We start from the raw sequence: 24871 nt of genomic DNA, 5'->3' as shown, positions 1-24871 counted from the left end.
AGCAGACAAGGATGGTCCTGGTCACAGTGAGAAGCTGCCTCCACTCCTAATGTGGGCAGCTTCTCAGTCTTATGTATCCCTGAGCTGGAGAGAGTAGGAGAGAGTAACGGGCTGGGGATGGGAGGCACTGGAATTAGAGTTAGTGCACTGGAGAGCTAGCCATCCTTCCCCTGCCAGCAGGGCGAGCTCATTTGCTCCCAGAATCTCTCCCCAGCCCAGTGATGCCTTCCAACCTTCCATTAAGAATTACACCACCGGCAGGCTGGCTGTGTTACAGAATTAATTCCAGCACTGGCTTTCAGCCCACCTGCACTTTGACCTCATCTCTGCTTGTTCTCTCTCCACACCCACACAACATTCATCCAGCTTCACAAAACCTCTGTCCTTCTATTTTTGGTAATTAACTTCATTGGCCTTCTTATCACTGAAGCGTCAGAGTCATGAGTTCTCTCACTTAATAAGAAGTGTGTAACTTTGGGCAAGTTACTTAACATCTCAGTGCTTCTGTTTCTTTGTTTGTGAGATGGGGATGGGGATGCTGTGAGTGACAGAAAGTTGATGCAGCTGTTCCTGCCTGCAGAGGGCGCTGCACAGGCTCTGCTGCCCGTAGTGTGTGCTCAGTAAATGCTGACTCTGCTGATGCCTGCACGACCCCTCCTGCTGTGCTTCTTACATATGGTCTCTCCACTCCCCTGGGTCTCTTTAATTGATAATTCTAGCAAAAAGCCCTCCTTGGAACTGCCTTACAAATACTTATCCAAGTCCCTTCCCTTTCCAAGGCTCAGCCAGAAACTCACTCTGAGAAATAGTTAAGATGAACCATTTCTACTGCAGACCTTAGAGTTCCTGCCAGTTTGACCTGGGGCCCTGTGGATTTCCTCTTCCCTATTTCTCAGGATGAGGAGTAAATTTTAAGGATGCTATGCTAACTCTACATCTCCCTTTTGCATTTCCGAGGATTTTAATAAACTGGTACGCTCTGGTCTTGACATGTAGAGTGCCTCCCCCTTAGCACATGCTGAGCACATGAACACTATTCCCTAGGATCGCATGGATGTCAAGGGTGCCTTTCAGATGACAACAGAGGGGACTTAGTGAGTCCTGGGAACAGAGAGGTCATTGCTTTTATTTTAAACTCTGCTGCCATCTAATAGCAGCTCTCATTTTTCCAAGCTCTCCATTCATGCAGGATGCCCGTAACCAGTCTGGCTCACGTGGTCACTCCCTGCCACCTCTTGCTCCCGCTTGGGTACCCTGAGCCTGCACGCGGACCTGCCTGCTTGCCCCATGCACCGGGATCCCTCCCCCGGAACACACGCCCCATGCTTCTCTTCTCCATGCCTTTACTCACCTCACCCCTCTGTCTGGTTAGTGCTTCCTTTTCACTATTGTGGGATCACCTGATTTTGCCGTCCACTTCGCAGCAGGACCCTTTAGTGAGCCCTCCACTCCTGGTGTCTACTTGCTCCCCTTCCTTTCTCTCCCCAACTCACCGCTGAAAAAGGTCTTTTCACAGTCACCCTTGTCCAACATCTTGTCATCTGTTTTCATCTCACTTGGTCCCTTAGAATCACTTGATATGGGAAATGGCTCCCAGACCTACCTCTTCCTTGAAATTCTCTCTTCTTGTAGTTTCTGAGGCACCATTCTTGCTGCTTTTTCTTACTGAATTCTCTTCTCCTGGATCCTCATGGCGAAGCCGCTTCTCATGGATTTAACCTGCTTGCATAGGCCTGCTTAGTCCTGGACTGTCCTAACCAGAGCAGCTTCCATTGCTCCTTTGCCTCACTTTCTACCTTTAAAAAAACAGCATTTATCCCTACCTGACACTCTCATTGATTGATGTGCATGTTAACGTTTCATGGGACAATTTCTAACTATCAAATCGCACATTTGGCAATAATGATAGGTGACATTTACGATGACCATGCCAGTGCACTTAGCACTTTCCATACGTTAGTTCATTTCATATTCATTATAACCTTGTGAAGTAGGAAGTATTATCTTCATTTTACATATGTGGAAACTGAAGTACAGAGAAGTTCGATAACTCGTACTTGGTGTCAGTAACTGTAGGTATCAGAGCAAAGATTCAGACCTGGACATTCTGACTCCAGGATCTGTGAGCAGAATCACTGTGGTGAAAACTACTGAATTATGGTGCTTCCCCATGCTTTCTGAGAGGACACAGGAAGACTTGGGTCAGAATATCTTCAGTGACACCAACTGGGGAGAACCAACATTTTATGTTTCCTCTGGAGCACTGAGAATTTCAAGGTTTGGTTTTGTGATGACTCAAAAAGTAATAGATCAGACACAGTAGAGTTTTAAGCACATTTTGCACTGAGTGTGGCAGAGATTCATTACGTGATAAAGAAGTGCATTATAAGTATTGTAATAATGTCTTAGAATACGAAAATACACATTTCTGAAGCGTGTAGTTTATAAATAACAAGATATGTTAGCTTACTTGTTAATGAATCAGTAATCTGGGCTAAACCGGAACTAGCTCCCAATTAAAACAAAATAAAGACAATGAGCTGATCTCTATTTTCTGCCCTTTGACTCTCCACTTAATCATTAAAGCCAAGGCCTTGTCGCATTATTGGCAGGGGACAGCTGGCAATAAGGCATTTTGCGGCTAGAGAGAGCAGGCGTCTCCCACCTGTTGGATTCTGTCTCCAAGCTGAACTTTGCCTCCTTTACCCCAATCTGCAGCAAAGATTGTTAGCGTTACTGTAAACTGTTGATCTGTGGCTGGCAAGCCTACATAGCCCTGGGCCAGAGCCAGCCGCCCCGGAAACCCTGAACTGGGGCTCACCTGATCCCAGCAAATCCCATCTCTACCTGCTGGGCGGCTCCTTATGGCACCCTCACCTCCTGCCTGTGGTTCCCAAAAAAGAGGCCAGAACCTCAGTGGAAGTGTTATATTAATGGATTCATATATCCTCCCCCTCCCAGAAATGTTTGCATTTGGGGCGAAGAGGACAGTTAGAAAGGTTGATTGTGGAACCCCACAGGATGAAATATCTCTGTCATTAGCTATGGTAGACCCTGAGAACCCTCAAATCCCAAGAGGCCAGCAAAGCGAGTCCCCGCTGGTATCTGAAGGGTAGTTTTATGTGATTGGATTACCAGTGAAGTGTCAGAGCTGTTCACTAACCTTCCCAAGCATCCCTCCAGGCTGTACCTCTTCCCCATACCCACAGTGGCTCCTTCTTTTAGCATCTTATTCACCTCCTGGTCCAGCCTTTCAAACTCTAATGTACCTATCAAGCACCTGGGCTCTGGATAAGACACAGATGATGACTCAGCAGGTGTGCGGTATGGCCTGAGAGTCTGCATTTCTAACCATCTCACTGGCTGGAGCCCTCTCTTTGAAAATCACTGCCCTCAATTATTATAGTAGCCCCTGACTTGTCTCTCTGCCCCTTCTACTTCCTTTATCAATGTCCTACCACCAGAATTCTCCCTAAAATTCTGAAAATGATAATTTTGTACACTTTCTCACCTTGTTTATAAAACTGCTAATGAATCTCAGTGGGCCATCTAATGCACTTCTAGATGCTTTGGCATGGTATCACACACAGCTGGAAATAAGCATCCCTGAGACAGAATTTTCATAAGCCTGCCTCTCTGGTTAGCTAATGGCAACTGTGAGCCAGTGCTCATGTCTGCGTTTATCAGGGCTTTAAGCAATTCTTTATTTCAGGGACTTGTGCAGACAATAGAAGCATTTATTGAGAATGAATAAACATACACTAGAGAATGACGTCTACAAACTTTTTAGTAATCCGTAATCAAAACATAATACCAGCAACGGGCTCATTAGACCATACATCAGACTTCTGCTGTCAACCCCATGTGCAATGTCTTGAGAAACTGGCCAGCGTCAGCAAGAGATGCTTCTCCACTCTCTCCTGACCTGAGCTGCCCTCTGCTTCGCAATAGTTGTACTAATTGTCTCCTGTGAGACCCAAGCTATTTCTTTTCCAGGCTTCTAGATGCGAGGATTATTTGTTGTTGCTGCTGCTTGTTTTGTTGTGGGGATCTTGGTCCTAATTCCCTTTCTCTGAATCTGTAAATACTCCAAGTGCAGTCCATAAAGAGGCTTGACTGGCCTCCAGAATACACTGCCAGATGCTGGCTTCCAGCTTTACTACCAACCCGAGAGCTGGATTTTGTGGGTTTGTTTGGTCTCGTGGTTTGTACCAACTGGGCACCCTGTGCTCGGTCCACCTTCTTCTCTGCACACAAGTACAAAAGAGAACATGTTATTCCTCTCCCTTGGGTGGAAACAGTCACTTTATTTATGGGGTCTGAACTGAAATTTGATTTCCTGATTGCCTGATGCTCTGACTTTATCTGTGTAAATTACGATTTTGCCATTTCATGGCCAAGTTCTTCTTGGCTTCTGAGAGCATCTGAGCCCTTGGTGGCCTCGGTCTTCCTCTTCAGCCTCAGCTCCTGGCACTGGGATACCTCTACCCCAAGGTCCCTCAGGAAAGTCACAAACTGATACCTCCCTGCCTCTGCTTATTTACTTAGTTCCCTCTTCCCAAAATGTCCTCTGCAGTGGCTTCTCCTCTGGTTCTCACCCCAACCTGGTGAAGCCCACACATGCAGGCCTACTCAGACCATACACTGATCTTTTTAAGCCCAATGAAAATCAGGTGGTTTGTCCCCAGAAGGCAATAGCCTCTAACTTGTCTCAGTTTTCCTTTTGTCTGGTTTTCCTAGGAATGTGTGTGAGGGAGGGAAGGGGGTATTTGCTGCAGGCAAATATTTGAACATCCAGGCAGGTTTAAGGGGAGCAGGATATAAGAGTCTGTCAATGTGGGCACAGCTGATGCAGACTTGGCATACGGAAAGGAATTTTTGCCCCTTAATGATCTCTGCTTTCTTTTTTTAAAGTAAGACCTAAGGCAATTAAAAGCAGAAAACAGCTCTAACCAAACTGATCCTTATTTTTCAGTATATTTGGTACACTGTATACTCATTCTCCATATTTTTAGAGTTTTTTAAAAGTGAAAAAGCTTTAAAACTGTCAAAGCCAGCTCTTCCTTCACTCTTCACTATGCCTTAGGAGGCAAAAGGAAAGAGCTGGGCTGTTTGTCCTAGGTTTTTTATGCGTTGACACAGATGCATTTGAAGAATTTGAAATGAATTGCAATTTGAAACTTGAGTTCCTTTTACTCTTCATGTTGTTTTGTGTTTTCGCCCATGGGTACCCTTGATGGATATTATATATTGTTCATGTTAGGGAACAGACCACGGGTTTAGGACTTTGATGTTTTCGGGGAATAGGGCAGAATGTCCTTACACCTAAAAGGGAGCTAAAAATTCATCATGTCTGAGGTTTTAATATAGTATTTTTTAAATTATGCACCTATTAATGAGCAGCAGCTTCCCTCTTTAGGACTATGAATTTGGAAGCCTTGAATAGCAGATGATGTGAGTCTTCTGACCAGACCCCTTTGGGGTCAGTGCACCCGTCCTTCTGCTGTTACAGGTGCTGGCCTGGGCACTAGGAGATAATCAGTAGCACCCACGTCCTCTACCCATGGATATGCCAGGAACGCCCCACCAGAGTGGCAACCAAAATGTCTCCAGACTTTTGCCAAATGCCCAGGGCTCGAGGAGGGGGAAGCAGTGGGCAGCAAAACTACTCCCTGTAGGGAACCATTGGTCTTCTGAGAATCTAAAAGTGAGCTGGGCAAAAGCTAAGTCTTTCCCTAAAACTTTTCCAGGAGAAAGGAGAGCAGAGATATCCTGCAAAACAAAGACTACATTCTTTTATTTTTTTCACATGGTATCACCATTTCCCTTCCCTCCAATTTTAACTGAACTTTTACGGGGAAGACTTCCTCAAACGTCCAAAATGGCAGAAGAGAGATGAGATGCTTTCTACTTTGAAGAATGCAAAGAGGTTGAAAACGATCCTGGTTTAAAGTAGCGAGGCCAAGGATATTCGTGTTTTACATTAAATTGTGGCAGGATACAACATTTTAAAAGAGGTTTAACAGTTTCCCAGACTTCTACGATATTTTTTGAAAGAAAATAACGTATGAATATAACTTCCTGACATTATAAAGATGGAGACAAACTATTCAATATGTTATCCCCAAATCATGGACCTGACTAAACTAATTTTAACGTTTTCTTGCTGATAAATTTCACCCTTTTTTTATCTGCCTTTGCAGCTCAACCCTTCAAATTTATCCCTGATGGAAGGCCTACACATGATAGAGATAATTAAGCCAATCTGATTTTCAAGGCTTGAATAATTAACTACTATGATTTTGACATTTTAAGAATGTTATGTTGACCTTGTACTTTGCTCAGTGAGGAGAATTAAATGCAAGAGATGTGCATCAGAGCAGGGCCCTTAGCATAATCAAGATTTAATTTATGTTTCCTAACGTTCTCTTCTTTTTGGTTTACACTGCCCACATTGTGCCTTTTCCCAAAGTAATCATTAGTTATTATTTGAACTATTAAACACACACCTCCTTCATTTTATATTATGTTGTTCCATTAATCAAGGCAGTGACAAGAAAAATTTTGTCCCAAAATCTTAACCTGCTTTAAAATAAAACTAATGTTCACTTTTTAAATGAGCCATTAAACATATCCACTGAATTTTGGGGTAAAAAATATTCTCCTATCTCGGGAGCTCAAATTGCACTTGACAGTTGCCTTTGGAATGTGTTCCTTCTCCCAAAGAGACGAGCAACAGCAGGAGTTGTGTCCTTGGAACACTTCTTCAGTTCCAAAAGGCAATTTCCGTACTCTCCAGAGAGAAATCAAAGAGGAAAGGCAAGAATCATCTGCAAGAGAACCCAAGAAGAAATTGCACAGCTTGGTAGAAAGCTAGCCAGCAAGAGAGAGAGAGATGGAGGATACAGAATTGTGAGAGAAAAGGGAATTTTCAAGTGTTTGCAGGGTGGAGGAGAGATGACTGTAAACAAAGCCATGAGCTAAATATAGAAACTATGGAAATAAATAGCCCACACTCCCTGGATAGCCTTAGCTTTGATGTTAAGCAGTAAAGCAGCTCCGAAAGTGTTCCTGCCTAAAGCTGTAAACAGGAAAGCCTTAAGAATATGCTGATTAAGAGAAACAAATATGTTTTACCTCTGGATTTTGCTATTTATGAAATAAAAAGCAAGAATGTCAGAGTAAGCATTTTTGTATAATTAAAATTCTAGAGCATATGGAGGGGAAAAGACATATCATCCATTGTCTTGAAATACCTATTACACAATCTGTTGCAGTGGAGCTTTAAAAGAGTAGGTGCCTCATTCTAATCATCCTTGTTGACCAGGAAAGAAACCATGGCCATGAACTTTGAGGAGCAGGACTGAAACCAAACCAGAAGGTAGAGCGGGAATGAAGGGAGAATCTAATTGGAGCTAGGCGACGTATCTAAAGTACACTTCATGTGTACTTTCTTTTTTATTTCCTTGGCTTGGTTATCATGTACATTTCCATTAGTTGAGTGACACTGGGTACATAATGGACAGGGGCACTTAGTTTATTTGCTGTTAGTTGAGAATGTGGCTATTTTAGGGGAGTTGGAATGGTCAAAAAATATAAGTAGAATAGTTCCTCAGAATACTGTTATACCTACTGTTTCTTTTAGAGCTACTTATGATTTTTACTTACAATGTTACCGTTACAATGGACTGACTTAGACCTTAGAGTTAGGACAAAACTTAAGGATGATGAATTTTTAAAGTTAAATTTCCATTTAATTCTATGATGAGAGATCTATGAAATCTCAAATTGGCTTTAGTTTCAAGTCGTTGGAAGACAAAGAAGTCCCAGCTCCTTAAGAAGCCAGGTGGTAAGGTGGTAAATCACTCCCCAGGAGAAAAAAGATGGCAGTATTCTGGGGGGAGATGTGATTGTAGGAACATTGCAAGTTCCTGTTGAAAAAGAGGTCTTTGGAGTCATGGCTGAGAGAGAATATTCTGGAGAAGGTCATTGGGCAATCCCAAAGAAAGGAGGAATTATTCATCCAGTGACTTCACTGTCTTTTAGCAAATGCTTATTTCAGTACTGTTGAATACACAAGTTGTGTTGATTCACACACACATATGCAGAAATAAATGTTCTTCCAGTAGACAGAGGAAGTCTGCTAACAGTTGGGCCATATCCATTCCCCTTTACACTTCCCAGCCTCCCTTGCAGCTAGGTGTGCCTATGAGACTAAATTCTGGCCGAGAGGTATAAGCAGAAGCCTGTGAGACTTCTGGAACGTCATTTTCTTATAGGGAGGGCATGTGCTTTTTCAACCTTCCTCCTTCGCTGTAGGCTGAAATGTTGCCAATATGAATTGTGTTTGAGCAGCCATCTCTACCATGAGGTTGGTGTCATATGCTGAGGATTGAGAAACTGTCAGATAGAAAAAGCTGGGACACAAACCACCTTGTGGTGCAGCCCTACCAAGCCTGGGCTCCTACCTCCAGGGCTTCTTTTATCTGAGAGAGAAGTAAGTCACTATCCTGTCTAAGCTACTGTTATCTTGGCCTTTTTTTTTTTTTTTTTTTTTTTTTTACTTATAGCTGAACATACATTAACGGTTGCACATTCATTATGATTATAAGTAGGATTAAAAGACATTTATATTTAGAACTTTAAATTATTTCCCCAGTTCATGCTAAAACTAGGGCAGTATCTCATTAAAAACAAATATTAATCAATTAAATGTATTTGATTCTATATGGATTGAAAAGAAGTATGAATGGAATTTTGGCCTTTGCGAGACTTTCTTTAAAGTGAAAAAAACAATTAAAAATGTGCCTACACACACACATACATACATACAAAACAACCCGTTGTGTAACAGTTCAATCCAATATAGCCAGTGGAGCAAAGAGCAAAAGATTAGCACAGGCAATAAAATCCTCAGCAGTTCAGAGGAAATAGCTGAAAAAGACTGAAAGAGACTGGAGAGTTTGGGCAGAGAACTAGATTTTGAAGATTAGAAGAAAAGATTAGACAGGTGACAAGAAGAGGAAATGGGATGCAATGAATATATTGTCAACAAAATGAAAGAATTTATATTATCTTAATATGACATATTGGCAGTCAGAATCCTGGTTAAACGATCTTTTGCTAATGCTCATTTCTTTCAGCTGGTCTTGATGGAATGTAACACTGCCATGATAGACCGCACAGTTCCACTGGTGGCATTTTCAGGAAAACTGTGCAGTTGGTGTCTGGATTCTTTCTATGAAGAATCCTTACCGTTTCCATTTCAACTGGCAATTCTGTGGTCAAAGAGATGAGTGGATGACTGCAATGTGGTGATTGTGTCTGGAAAGGAGAAAAGTACAACAGGATGCTTTGGTTTCTGTTGGCAGCATTTCTCACGGAAATTGGAAAGTTAGGGTATTTAAAAAGATGAAGCGAGAGGAGCTAAGTAAGATGGAGAAATGCGACGAGGAGGTTTGATGGGATCAGATGGAGAGAGTTAGTACTCTGAGGAGAAGAAATATGGGGTTGGTGGAGGCTGTGGAAAAAGTACCAATTGTGGCCCAGTTGAAGAGGAAGAGAATCAGTGAATTAAAAAAACAAACAAATAAAGAACTAAAATTGTCTTTACTCACAAATGACATGATATTTTATGTAGGAACCCCTGAAGAAGCTATGAAAAAGCTCTATCTGGTTATAATAAGTGAGTCCAGTAAGATTCCAGGATACAAAGTTAATGTATCAATATAAAAAGTCAATTGTTTTTCTATATTCCAACAATCAAAATTGGAAGTTGAAATGTAAAAAAATATCATTTATAATCACACTAAAAATTGAAATAATTAAGGTTAAGTCTAACAATCTATGTCAAGGATCTTGCATGTGAAAAACTACAAAACACTGATGAAGTCAAGAATATCCAAATAAATTGGGAGATATTCCACACTCATGGATGGGAAAATTCAATATGGTAAAAGATGACAGTTCTTGCAACTAAACTACAGATTCAGTGCAGTCCCAACTAAAAGCCCAGAAACCATTTTTTAAAGATATCAACATACTTAAAAAATTATATGGTAATGCAAAGAACTGGGAATTACCCAACTCAATACTAAAAAGGAAGAACAAAGTTGGAGAACTCCCACTATCAGATTTCAAGTCTTACTATACAGTTATAGTAATCAAGACTCCTGTATTAGAGAATGCTTGCTGAAACTTCAATGAGATTCTGTCTACCAAGTCAGAGAACTGGGTTAAGCCAGGTATGTTGAGATCCCTGGGGTATTAGAATCCTCAGCCATCTAGGGGTCTCAGTCTCACCATCTATAAAATGGGGATAAAATTAGTTTTTCACTTACTTACAATTTTTTTCCCATTTTTAACTTTCTGTGTATGTATTTTCAGTGTTATCCAGAGAAATAGATCTGTCTATCTAGAAAGAGAGAGATACATTGTAAGGAATTTGCTCACATGATTATGGAGGCTGAAAAGTCCCACAATCTGCTGTCCAAGTCCAAAGGCCTGGGAGCCAAGGGAGCTGATGGTATAAGTCCCGATGTGAGTGCAGGAGAAGATTGTTGTTTCAGCTCGGACAGTCTGGCAGAGAGGGAATTCTTCCTTTCTCTGCTTTTTTTGTTCTATTCAGGCCCTTAGGGGATTCGATGATGCCCACCCACATGGGGAGGGCAGTCTGCTTTCTCAGCCTACTGATTCGAATGCTCATCTCATTCCAGAAACACCCTCATCAGGACACACCCAGATGTTTGACCAATATCTGGGTACACCATGGCCCGGTAAAGTTGACACATAAAATTAACAATCACAATGTGTCTGTGATGTTTTATAACCTAAAATAGTTGGAATTTGTCTTTTTTAAAAAAGGTCATATAAGTCCTATATATTAACTGGAGTAGCCTAACTACTATAAAAGATAAACTCTAGAATGTCAATGGCTTAACACAATTATTTCTCATTCACTTAAGAGTCCAGTGTGGGGGTGTGTAGTCTGGAGATGGCTTTTTTCTACCTGGTGATTCAGGGACCTAGGCTCTTTGACCACAGTGTAAAGGAAGAAGGGGAAGGAAAAAGGCTCTGAAATGATCCTCATCCCTTCTATTTACGTTCTGTTTATGAAAACTAGTCATGTGACCCTCCTTAAATGAAAGGCATGCTGTGAAATGTGGTTTATGACTAGGCAGTGATTTTGCTGTAATTCTCTACAGTGTGTAAGGCAAAGTGCAAACTTGTGATGGAAAGTTAGTTGCCTCTGCCTTAAAGCCTGCATTGCCCATCAATGCTGAACTGCACAAGCCCACCCACCTGGGTATAGGGAACAGTGGCACCATAAGAATACAGTCCTTCAGAAATCACCAAGTAGCATGGTGCAGTTAACTCCTTAGGTTTCCGTGCCCTGTAAATGACTTAATACTAATTCTATCAGAAAATGTTTTAAAAGCACTTGGGTATGCTTACATATTACTAAAATAATATTAAGGAAATCACTCATTCTAGTCTCAGCATTAAATGATACTTTATCTTACAAAGAACCCCTTCATGCTGTATTTTTCTTCTTTAAAAATAGACATGCAGAGTGGATATGACACAAAATGAGGACCATCATGTCTGAAATTTATTTGTCTTTATATTTGCACTGATAAGTTCTCTTTCCCTCTTTCTCTTTCTTCCTCTCTCCCCTCGCATCTCGATTTTCAATTACTCATGTATTTTATTTTAAAATAGCGTCTGATCATTGTTAACATCAGTGATTTTCTTTAAAGAAGATGAGATGCTTTTTCTGTGTGCTTTAATCTAAATATGAGCTTTTATAAGTCAGGGAATTATTAAGAACAAGAAAGCCTGTCATATCCACATGGTATTTGTTATCAATTTATGTGTGTCCATGCCAGTGGTTCTCAAACTTGAGAGTATATCAGAATCATCTGGATGGTTTGTTATAACACAGCTTTCTGGATCCCACCCCCAGAATGTCCTATTCAGTGGGTCTGGGATGGGACCAAGGAATTTGTTTTTCTAACAAGTTCCTAGGTGATGCTGATGCTGCTGGCCCAGGGACCATACTTTGAGAACCAATGACCTTTCTATCAAGTAATACCAAAGAGGTAGGAATAAAGACATTGAATCTATACCTTTGGACTATTTGATGTGTCCCAGCTTTTGTACTAAAAAAATAATGCCAAAAGACATACAGTGCTTAAGACTCAAGTTAATTTAATTCCATAATCATAAGGCAGAACAGTACCAATTTCGGTACATGGAGAGTTCTGTACTTAATTTTGACTGACCCACATAGAGCAAATGTGATTCATCTGACTTAAAATTGAAAACCCAAATAACCTAGGTTGTGAAACACAATATATTTTTATGATGGGGCCTAAAAGGAGACAAATTGGTTATTAGAATGATAGGAGTGATTTGGCCAAAGGTATATAGGGAGTAAGTTGCTCAGACATCAAGCAAAGTAACAAGAAAATTATGAAAACTTTACGAATAAGCAGGGTAGACTGTTTTCACTAAACATGAGCCCAGGGTCTGAGCTATACAGATTTAAGAATTTTCTCCTGAATATTTACTTTCTTAGCTATACAGGGGAAGTAATTCTGAGGAAGATTTATTTTTAAGGTTTACTTTCATCTAAGCAAGAAGAAATCTATTGTGCAATAATGAAAACAAAAATGGTCTGTTCTCTAGGTGTTCAACACTTATGTTAAGGATTCATGAGTTAGTTATTTAGAAAATCATATACCCAGGGACATTGACCCTGGTCAAAATGTAGGCTTTATAGGAAATGATAAAATTCGGTTGCTCTATACTCTAGAGAGTAAAGTAGTTCACCCTAACATGAAAAACTGTGAAATGAAAGAACAAGAATTACAGTGGGTCCCTTTTTTGTAAGTATGACGCCTGCCTGGAATCAGCATACAGGACTCGCTTCAAAAGGTGAGCAGTGATGACGATCAATAATGTGATTTTTCTAGGAGATGATCTGGAACAAGAAGATAATTGACATACCAGGAAGGTAATATTCAGGCAGCCAAGGAAGCTAATGATTATTTCTTCTGGCTATTCTGCCCTTGATGAAAAATTTTAATACAATTATTTTTTCTCAGTTATATGTACAAAGGAGGCATTAACAATGAGAATGTCTTGATTTGAAGAAAGGAGAGGATACAAAGAAATCTGCCCCTCCTTCTGCCAGTGACAGTTTTATTTGGGAGCAATTCCACTCTCCATTGCTCCTTCTTTTATCACCCGATTTAATATTTCAGGAAAGTTATCCAAGGATGGGTTCCTGTGGTTGTCTTTCTTGGCACCATTCTATGGCTTCTCTGTGTATTCAGAGTGTTCTTCTGCCTTGAGGAGGTGAAGTTCATGCCTAAGCATGTACAGAAACCCAAGGTCCGGTGCTTCTCCCAGGGCCCTCAGAGTGAGTTTTCAGGAAGTCAAGTTGGCACACCTGCCATCCATTGTCATCAAGCAGCATCATCAGGAAGGGAGGTGGCCCTGTGGCCCCACTGTTTCTTTCCCTCTCTCCCATTTTCAGTCTTGGGTGTGTCCTTCCTGCCCTGACTCTGTCCAGGCATGGCCAGCCTATGAGATGACCCCAGCATATCTGCTTTCCTCGTACTCTTGCTCCATCACCTCACAGAGCTACCAGAGATGGAAAGCTCCATGAATTTCTCGTGAAGGTCAAGACACGGATGGGTGGGAAAAAGACAGTGTCTTCTATTAACTGTCCTTCTGTCTTGTTTCTACCTGTTGTTCTGAAGCTGTAATTGGAGTAAACATAAGGCCTCATAAAAGAAGTTTTACACAGTATGATTTTCTTTCTTGTTGTGGAGTGCAAATGCAGAGCATATAGGTATGTCACCCCATCCTTCCCTTTTTGGCTCCAAGCTGAAGAATTCCAACAAAATCATTCATTCAAGCTTCCTCTTGACAAGTAGCTCACTTCCCACCTCCCAGTTCTGTCCACTCCTCCGTCCACATCTTACTCTGGCAACTTAAAGTTCTGTATTCCCTCTTTAAAACATTTTAGTGTTTAACGAACTTACAGAGTTCATTAAACTTAATGTTTAATGGAATTCCCTCCTTTCCACGTTAGCTACTAAAGTCTGATTCCTATAAAACCGTAAGCCCCAATTTCATCTTCTTGTCTAGATCTGTGCCATCTCGATGCTATCCCAAAATTCCTGTTGGGTAACCTTTACGAAGTCACTTGACTTGTTCTTGAGCTTTATCCTTGTTTGACCCCTTAATGATTATCAGCTCTTTTCTTTTCCCTCTTCCTACAGGGTTCTCCCCTCAAGAGCTGTAACTCTTCAATTTCACAGTCTTCCCGTACATTGCCTTTCAAATCTGTCCCACACTAGGTCTGACTGTGTTTGCTTTTCACTTAACTCCCTCGCCATTCATAGAGAGGTAGTAATACTAAACTAGTAGCGTTTGTGAAGAACGCTTAGAGAAGTGATGTTACTTACATAAAAGCTTTTAAAAATGTGATCTTTATTCACTTTTAAAGTTTTAATGAAATTATGAAATGAATTATTTTTCTTCATCTTTGGAGTAAAATTTGTATGTTTAAGGATGTATTTTTTTTAAAGAAGGGAAGTCAGAGTAGCTGGTTGAAAATGGAATAAATCCTTACCAAAAAGAAAGTGACCTAAAATATAGTAGGTATGAAAATATTTCTTTTTAGCCCTGAATATGACAAAAATGAACTATGGTTTGGGAATTAGGTAAGCTGATGCTTTTTATAGATTTTTCTCACTAAGAAGAAGAGAAAACTATTTGCACATTAAATTAGATGATATATACTCATATATGTATTTCCCAGGAAATAGTCAAAATATTTTAAAACCTGATTAAGGATGATACAAGATAAAATACAGTGTACAGTGACCGAGAACTCACTGCTTCAAAAAATGCTCATTTAGTAGATGTATCACAATGATTAAGACTGTTTTCAAAGAAAATTTAAGGATTCCAAAAACCTGCAGAAATATATCAAAAGCCAAAGACAATAATAAATATACCAAATATATACAGAAATATATCAAATGCCAAAGACGATAATAAATATAAAAATGTGATTCAAAAAATTGTATGCATGTGATTCAGAATGCTTTTGAGTTTAAGAATAACTTCTAAGTTGTTTATTTGCAAATGATAGCTGTCTTGGATCATGTTCTCCAAAGAGACCCAAATACAAGTGGCTGCGCACAAGAGATTTATTAAGGAAGGGTTTCCAGGAGACAACAGTAAGAGAGTGGAGGAAACAGGACAGTGAAGGAACAGAAGCCAACCCAGGGTGAGCTTTCAGGTGAAGTCCAAGCCTCAGCCTGGGAGTGTGTTCTGCCCCAAGGCAGGGTAACTGGGCTTTCATGCTCCTGCACCTGTCACCCCTAGCTGTAGCTCTCTGAGCAGAAATAGCCTCCCAGGCACTTCCCATTCTCTGTGCAAGGGGGTCAAGTGCTCCAGGAGGCCAAAGACAGTCAAAGGTCAGAGGGTCAGTTATTAGGAGGGAATCAGGCAAGCACTGGGGAATGGATGTCCAGCCAGTAAAGGGGACCAGCAAGCATCAGGGTGGGCATTAATAGTTTCCTACAGGAGCTTTATTAAAATTTCCTGGAAAGTAGAAAATGACCCTGGATTTAGTGAACTTTCTATTATATAAAGTTCTTGACATGAACAGCTGGCCTCATTATGTGTACTTACATTAGGGTTGAGATTGATCAATAGTTGAATGAAAAAGAGTTTACCTCTGGTGAAATTACAGCACCCAGGCAGGACCTTGGGAATGATGTGTTTACTGACTAAGTGACTATTCTTCTAGGGACAATTCATTAAGCATGGTACTCCCCATTAGACATATCCAGTCCTTATCCCAACAAATGAGCATTGGAAGAAGCTCAGCTGGATTCCTTTTGTCTTACCAGAAAGCAAAAAGTGATCTTAAGAAGCAAGTCTTCTTTGAAAAGAAAAAAAAAATGACGTTATTACATACTTGTCAACTTCAAATATCTCATTTTAGAAGCTATATTAACTCCTTGCATGTTCAGGGTGTCATGTGAGATTAAAAGGTCATCAGAATCCTATGGTTGCTGCTTTTCCCGCATGCCATAAGTTCTGGTTTATTGTTTTTTCATTTTTGCTTGTTTTAAGATATTTTCTGTTTTCCCTTTTGATTTCTTTTTTGATTCATTGGTTGGTTGTTCAAGAGTACGTTGTTTAATTTCCATGAATCACAGGTTTAAAAAAAAAGCCTTAGAATGTCCTTGATTAAGCAGTAAAAATTTTATTAAATCTTAAAAGAAAAAAATCTTGTGGTTGCCAGAACCCTGGGAGAGGCATGGAAAAGTAAAAACAAACTTCTGGGCAGAAACATGCGTGATAATATGTAGGAATGATTAGCTGAAGGAGAAAAATGAGACAATCTGGTTAGACATTACAATGTGGCTACCAGGGAAAGAAAGGATAAATGCCAGTTTTGTATACTTCAGAAAATTTGGAAGTCATCAGACATTCCATGATTGTGTGACTGAAAAGAAAAGGAAATACGTCAGTTACCAGCTCAGTTGTCTCATGCACAACGTTGAATCACAACATCAGGAAATAGGCCAAGCATCTTTAGAACCTCTCCTTGACTTTGTCTGGGCTGTAGGGCACAATGAGGAAATCACTGCTTTAATCTGTAGTTTTATTGATGCTACCAATAAAGACAGTAGTCTGAAGAAGACTTTTCTTAAACAGTCTTATTATCAGTTCTCTCATTGTTTTTAGGATTCTGTTGCAATTGTTTCTTAAATGGATCTAGGCAGCTTGTCCAATATCCTACAGAATGTCCTACAGCAAGTTCTAGCCCTGGTGAATTAGCCGTCTCTATGCGCAGCTGTTGTCTTCTCTTTAATATCTAGGACAGAGGTTCTCAAACTTCAGATTGCTTCTGAATCATCCCAAAGTTTAATTAAAATACAGATTGCTGGACCCCACCCCAGAGGTTTAGATTCAGTAGGTCTCGGGTATTACCTGAGAATTTGCATTTTGCACATATTCCAAGGTGATGTTGATGCTGAGCCTGTTGGTCCAGGGACCACATTTTAAGAACTACTGGTCTAGGGAAATGAAAGAATTTAAGTCATATAAGCAGATAAGTGATATGCTCAAATATTACAGTAGGATAAGATTAAGAGACTAGAAGCAGCTTGCACTACCAGATAAAAAAAAACTTGGCTGGCTGTTCAGCCATAGGGAAATAGGTGTAGACCAGAAATAACATTTTAGATGATTTAAGGGGAAGTCTGGCTATGTTTAAATTATCTGGACTTTTCAAGCGGAAATAGCTTGTTTGCCTGATTGATCAATATCATTTCCATATGTCTTTTCAAGAGACCTTTTATGGAGATTGGATTTTATGCTCACCCAAAATATCCACAAAGATCGTTTTCCACAATTGTGACACTATTTGCCAGATGATGAATGCTGTTTCTAGTTAATCTGATTAGACTGAAATCAGGACTTTTGCTGAGCACAGGCGTAATAGAAAAATGTGACAATGCAATCTTTATCACCGTAATACAATTAAAAAACAAACTCTGAGTCTTTAACAAATGCAATATCATTATTTGTCCATAAAAATGCCATGAATCCCTCCATGAGACGCCTGTTAATAAATACAAACTAGGAAAATAAAACATTGGTCATCAACTTTCATTATACTTCTGAATTTATCTTTAGCATATGTATAGATCTTCCATGTTGATTATAGAGTCTTTTTCTCAGTTTTTAAAACGATAACCAAATAAGTTTAAAATAAACCCAGTTACTATTATTTTAAATCTCCCGTTTTTCATTTATCATTTTAAAAAATTGCTAAAAGATATTTTCTGAAGTAATATGGTCTAGAAACTTTTCCTTCCACAATCGTACATGCATGGAGTTATAAATGTATCATGTTATAAACATACATGTTGTTAGAATTAAGTTTTATTAACATTATATCTTAATAAAAGGTTTGGTACTATGGACATAATTTTATGTTCAGCTGCGTTACCTTTCAACTTAAGCAACTTTTTATTATTAGATGAATATATAAAAGTTTCTCAGGGCGCTAAAGAAGGAAGTAAGAAGGAGGAAATTTGGCTATTGCATAGCCAGGAGCTGAACTGTCTTGCTGGTTATGTGCGAAGGAGGAGCTAAATAGATATTTGCCAATACACTTCACATTGCCTTGTGGGGACCCAGCCTCACAGCCTCTTAAAATTACTGTTACATTCCATTTATCATGATATTTGTTTTCTTGTACATGAACAAAGAAATGTTCTTTTTCTGTTCGTACCACTCAGTTAATATTCATGCTATTTTATTAATACTGAAAAATAATTCTTTAGCAAAAAAATCGGTCTGGAGGAATATGAATTCTTTTCCTATCCTGTACTAAGTCTCAGTGATCTTGATCAATGGGTATATTTTTCTCTGGGACTCAGTTTCCTCATCTGCAATCTCCCCCAGTTCCCAAAGTCTGTGGTTCCATTATAGTAATTGTTTCCTGTTGGACATATTCAAAAAAGATGACAGCGTTGCAGTCATTTTTATACTGGGAAGAGTGCCAACATATGTAAAGTCATTTACGTTTTAATTAAATGCATTAGAACATGGAAACAATGGGGGTAGTGTATTAGTTATCTATTGCTGTGTAACAAATGACCACAAACTTAGTGGCTTGGAACAATACACATGTATTATCTCACAGTTTCAAGTGGGTTAGGGTCTCACCTGCCTAGGGTCTCACAGGCTGCAGTGAAGGTGTCTACTGGGCTGTGTTCTGTGGATCTGGAGTTCCTCCTCCAAACTCATTCATGTTGTTGCCACAGTTCAGTTCCTTGTCACCATAGGACTGAGGCCCTTAGCTCTTACAGGACTTGTCTTTTCATAGACAATACAGGACAGAGCCAACACGTAAGCATCTCTGCTGCTTTGAGTCTCTCACTGCTGGATCTCTTTTGAAAGACTCACCCAGGATATCTCTCATTCAGTTAAATTTAAGTCATCTGTTCAGAGACTTCAATGACACCTGCAAGATGTCTTCGCATTTGCCATATAAGGTTACATAATCATGAGAGGAATAGTCCATCACATTTGCCATACTCTGTTGGCTAGAAGCAAGCTGCAGGTCCTGACCGCACTAAGCGGGAGGGGATTGCACAGAGGCATGGACGTCAGGGGCAGGAGTCGTGATGGCCAGCTTGGAATTCGGCTTGCTACAGGTGGGCAAAATGTTGGGTTCCTGATGCAGTTGTTTAACTGACTAGCAATTGTCACTGAAGGTCTCCGTCAGTTCTCTCATCTGCAAAGGGGAGGAATATAATACTCATGACAGTGGTGCTGCCAAGACTGATGAGATAATATGTACGAATTATCTTACAATTCTCGGCACGTGGTTGGTTCTCTGTTGGTAGTAGTTAAAAGTATTATTGCTGTTGTTATTATTAATTATATTATTTGACTTTGCCTCTTTTAGTGATAGGAAACTTTTATCTCATTACAGTAATTTTTTTCAGTTTTATTTTATTAGCTCAAAACTGTCAATAGTTACAGTTCATAACACATGAACTAGTTCATTGCTTTTTCTCCATTTCAAATATTAGTCTTATTGATATTTCGCATTTAACTGTGACATTAAAAGTAAAACCAATTTCCTCTACAAGTTGCCTCTTACTTTATTCTCTTATTTTGTTTTATGAACTATCTCTGGAGTACTAGATTTTCATATCACATTTTGTTTGTTTCTTTGTTTGCATTCTGTGCTTTTCTTCTAGATGCTTTACCTATCCATTTTTGGCTTTTCTACTGGGGTCTTTTCCCTTTCACTTAGAATGGGAACTATTACAAGAATAAGGATGTATATGTATGCAGGACTCCCTGCTTGCTAAGTGGAGATCTCAGTTTAATATCTCAGTTGATTGAACAGCAGCCCACTGAGAAAGGTATTGCTGGCGTTGGCATCTCTGTTTGACAGATAAGGATTCAAGGCACAGACATCTGTGGTAACTGGCTTAATAATGCATAGGTTACAAATGATAATTCTGAGAGACAACTTAAGTGTTCCGCCTTTTAGTTCTATGAAATTTGCACCATATTAAACATAGAATTTCTTAAATAAAGAAATCCAGATGTATCAACTTTCTCTTTTCTCTGCTGCTTGGTATTGATGACCTGGGCATCTCATTTCCTTGGACGTTTCCTACTCTGAGTTTCCATTGCAGGCTGGGAAAAAAAGAGAAGAATCGAGGCTAGGGAACAAAGACAACAAGAGACCAGGTGAAACAGGGTGCAAGGACTTTTTGAGAGGTATACTAAATACATTTTCACTCCCTCAGAAGTGGAATCAAGTTAAGGAACAAAGAGTCTATTTTGTCTGCTTCTCTTTAAAATAAAACACTTCATTAACTGACTCTAAAGTTGTTTTATTTAAACATTGGACATTTTAGGGGGGTTGGCAGTCAATAAAACATATTAATGTCTTCTACTTTTGGGAAATTGAGGTTGAACATCTTAATGAATATACCACACGGGGAGGTATACATACCCAGCCATTAATATCTTCCCTGTGTAATGTTTATGACTGTAATCGCTGCTCTGATTATATATTGTGTGAACTTGAAGCACGTTATTATAATGGGTGACAAATGGAATTTGGTTACAATGCACAGAAATTGGTATCCTGGAAGAGGGTTGCGTTTTAAATCGTATTCTTTCTTGAGTTTTCAGTGCATTTCATGGATCATCTACTTCACAGTGTGTTGGTGGCTGATGGATTGAAATCCTTCTGCTGAATAGTAAACATCAGAGATAATTTCGTCTTCCCTTAGCTCGTCTGTCTCAGTTTTCTCATCACTCATTCAAACTATCAAAAGTAAATCCCTGATTACTGTTAATTCACTTTTGTCCATACTGACCTAGAGAGAAGACACATCTGTCCACACTTCAGGGCATGCATCGGGGGTCCTAGGAATGTGGTCTCCAAGCTTTGCAGGGGCCATTGTGGGCCTTGGAAATAAAGGGTTTCTGTTAGTTCATTCTTCCTTTGCTGGTTCAGGTAGCCCACAGGGCTTTGGGCACCCCAATACCCTTTCCTTGTTGGATGGGCTTAGAGGCAAGAGAGAACAAATTTCCTCCTTTCACTTTTCTAAATGTCTCTAATGTTATGAAGTGTAACACAAAAGATATATAGTGTAGCATTTTCAACAAAAATAAAACAATTTCAATGATTGCTTGAATTTCTGAATAGAGGCATTTATTCTACAGAGTAAAATTTAATGCTAAGGACACATTAGAATAGGAGTTAGTGGCATTTGTCATTCGATAGTTTATGTTTAATTAAGTCAAATCTGAGCCTAGGTTATTCACCATTAGGCACACTTTTGCATTCAGTAGGTATAAAATTTTTATTTGACAGTTCCCTATATAAAGAAATGACTGTTTTAAGTTCGTCATACAACATAGTATAAGTAGTGTATAGTTTTATCAATCATGTTCATCTAAAAAGCCTTATGATAACAACCCTATGAATTAGTACATCAGTGCTTTTCAGTATGCTCCATGGACCAGTGGCAACAGCATCACCTGAGAGATGCAGATCCTCAGGCCTGTCGCAGTCCCACTGAACCAGAAACTCTGATGGATGGTGCTCAGCCAATTTATGTTTTAACAGGTATTCTAGGTGACTCCAGTGCAGCCTTTGAGAACCACTGATATAGAAAGTATTATCATACTCATTTTATAGATGATACAATTGATGCTAAGTGTGGTCTGATAATTGGCCAAATACATGACTAGTTAATTTTAGGGCCCTTCCTCAAACCCAGGTTTTCCACTTAAAAATCATGGGCCCTCCCTTTCTTAAAGAAAAGAGTAAAGGAATAGTAAATCCCGTAAACTGGAAAACAGTAACTCTTAAATGAATTGAGAAAGGGACCATTTTCCTGCTTTCTCATCATGCAAGTGGGATGTTAAAACTATTAACACAAGAAAATTAACCTAGAAAAGTTTTAATGACACAAGTAACATTTTTGTGGTCCCATGCATTGAGTTCCTCATTTTCTTTTTAGTGGAGGAGCAAATAGGATGTAGTTAAGTCCCAGAGGGGTGGCTGTTGTGTGTTAATAGAAGTGGGAAACTATTTTAATCATGGCTTTCTAACCGAATGAGTCCGTGGATAGATTTCCACCTGGGTCTTTCCTATGCCACATTACCCACGCTGAGAGTGCCCTGCGGTGGTTTTCCTGCACGCACGATTTTACACGTGCTCCAGAGTCGCTGTGGTATCAGAATGAAAACTTAGGGCAGCTGGCGCTAACTACCCCCCTGTGACTTGGGAAATGAATGTTTCCTCTTGAGCTGAAAGTAGAAGACAGCGTTCATGATCTGTAATAGAAAAGTCTATAGAATGCTGCCTGCTAAGGTCTATTTCCTTGTGAACTCAGTTTGGGCTTTGTGTATAAAAACAAATAAGTAAAGTTTAAGTCTATTGTTTATTCAACTGGAATTTCCTTGAATAGAAAATGTTATACAATTAGGTAAATGTACCGTGTATGTGTGCGTGATTTTTATTCTGCATATATAAAAGAACATCATGCCACATTTATGGAAAAGTGCATCAAACCATCAAACATACATGCCAGTGTTTTATGAATAATTACAAAGAGGACGTGCAGATAACGACTGCTAAGTTCAGAAGTGACTGATAACTCTCCATGAGCTTCTGCTGTGTGTCCAGAGTGACTTGTTTTCTGCACAGGACTCCTGACTCTGTGCATTTGTAACTGCTGTTTCCTCTCCCTGGAACCCTCCCCACCAAACACACAGAATTATGAGGCTGGCAAACTCCTTTTCCTCCTCGCGCGTCAGCTGAAAAGATGCCATAGCCCTTTGTAGTCCACGTCTGCAGTGCACTTTGAAATGTCTCCTTTAGAGTGTAATCATTAGCTTTGTGCATGAGCTCCTCTTTGTATTTTGAGCTATCATTCCTCAGTACCTAGCCTGTACCTAACACATTGCAGCATTCAATAAGTAATGCTCGACTGAATTAATGACTGGTATTTCCACTTGGATAAAGCCCTCAAGCCAGCATCTCCAAAATGCAGTATCATTTTGCCCAAACTTCCAAGCCCCAGCGAGGAAGCTGGAACCCCTAGAGCTGTAGATGCCTCCTGTCTTTCCTTTAGTCAATTCTACCTCCTTATCATCACTCTCATCTTTGTCCCCAATACCTCTACCCTCATTTGGTCTCCTGTCTTTTAACACTCTACTCAGTTCTGGTCTTCTAGATTAAGCTTCTTCAAGCTTGGTTCTCTTCCTGTTAACTCCTCTTTCAACAAATGTTTTTGCTGCCATTGCCATGGAGATGAAGAAACCTGGGCCAAATGCTCCACCTCTTCACATCTGAATGCTTTGTATGCATTTGCCGCAGTGAGGCCTTGAGTCCAGCAGTTGATACCATTGGTTTCTAACACTCACTAGGTGACCTTTGATATTGTGGATGGTGCGTCCTTGGGGGAACCATGGCACCTGCTACTCTGTCTTGCAGGATCCTTGCTGGGTTGCTACCTGTCACACCCCAGGGTTTAGGAGGGTTTCCACAGAGTCATGCACAATAGAGAATGGGTTAAGGAATTCACTAAAATGGGGGAAAGCAAACTTACAAGGCCAGTGTGAGCAAAAGAAGAGAAGGTGCTGTTTCCTGTCCTCCTGCAGCCCACGGAGAGGTATGCGGGGCCAGGTGTTCTATTGGACCTGCTGTGTGGTTTGCACCCCAGTGGAGAGATTCCATCTCATCTTTGACCCTTATTATGCTGCAATCATGAAATCAACCTTAGGCTCAGGAAAATAATCAGACCATTTTGCACCAAACATTTGGAATCAGGGGCAGCTGTTTGAAGGAATTGTCTGGGAACCCATGGCGCCAGTCCTTGTAGATGTTGGGGCCTATGAGAAATTATAGCCACTCCTGTCCAGATGCAGTTCCTCCCGCTGGGAGATGGGAGTAGATGCCTGAATCCCACTGGCTCCTTCTCTAGAAAACAGGTTGGATGGCTCTGCTTATTGCACCACAGTCTCATCTGGCTGGTGGCAGAGTTCACCGGATAACTCGGTGACGTGTGTGTCCCAAATTTCATGGCTCAGTGACCTTAGCCAGACTTTCAATGTTTCCATCCTTTTGCCCAAATCCCTTTCTGGTCTCATCTCCCATGATTTTTCTTCATATGTTCAGCATATGGAATTCTGAATGTCGGCCATGTGGATCCCCTCCCCCACTGCCACTGTGCCTTCCCTTGTGGTCTTCCTCACTCTTGGATGCCCCCTTATCCCCCTCTTCTTCCCACCCACTTCCCATGCATTATTCTCCTGCTCTGAGCACTAAGGGCCATGAAGACCTCAAGGTTCTGCCCGAACCTCTGGTCCTCTCTTGTCTGGATATTTGCTCATGTGGTACACTCCAGCTGGGTGAGCCCCTTCCCTCCCCACTTCTCTGTGCTCCACAGACTTTTTTCTGAGCCTCTCAGGGAAAAATGATCTTTTCTCTGTTGACCGCACCCCCCCCCCCCCAGCAGTTAACTTTAAAGTTGGCATTAGCATGCTCTCCCTTGTCTTATGCGTACACTTTACTCCACAGGTCCATCCAGAGAAGCAGCCATATCTTTTTTTTTTTTTTTTTTTTTTGTGGTACGCGGGCCTCTCACTGTTGTGGCCTCTCCCGTTGCGGAGCACAGGCTCCGGACGCGCAGGCTTAGCAGCCATGGCTCACGGGCCCAGCCGCTCCGCGGCACGTGGGATCTTCCCGGACCGGGCACGAACCGGTGTCTCCTGCATC

At 40.5% G+C, this 24871-nt stretch overlaps 1 protein-coding gene across 8 annotated transcripts in view; it reads left to right on the top strand.

Moving 5' to 3' along the window:
- PLCB1 (phospholipase C beta 1) overlaps positions 1-24871 on the top strand; it is a 680890-nt gene that overhangs the window by 207154 nt on the left and 448865 nt on the right. The gene's annotated exons all lie outside the window — the stretch shown is intronic.

Source organism: Tursiops truncatus, chromosome 15, assembly GCF_011762595.2.
Source record: "Tursiops truncatus isolate mTurTru1 chromosome 15, mTurTru1.mat.Y, whole genome shotgun sequence".
Taxonomy (NCBI): Eukaryota; Metazoa; Chordata; class Mammalia; order Artiodactyla; family Delphinidae; genus Tursiops; species Tursiops truncatus.
This window is presented reverse-complemented; position numbering and strand designations above follow the sequence as displayed.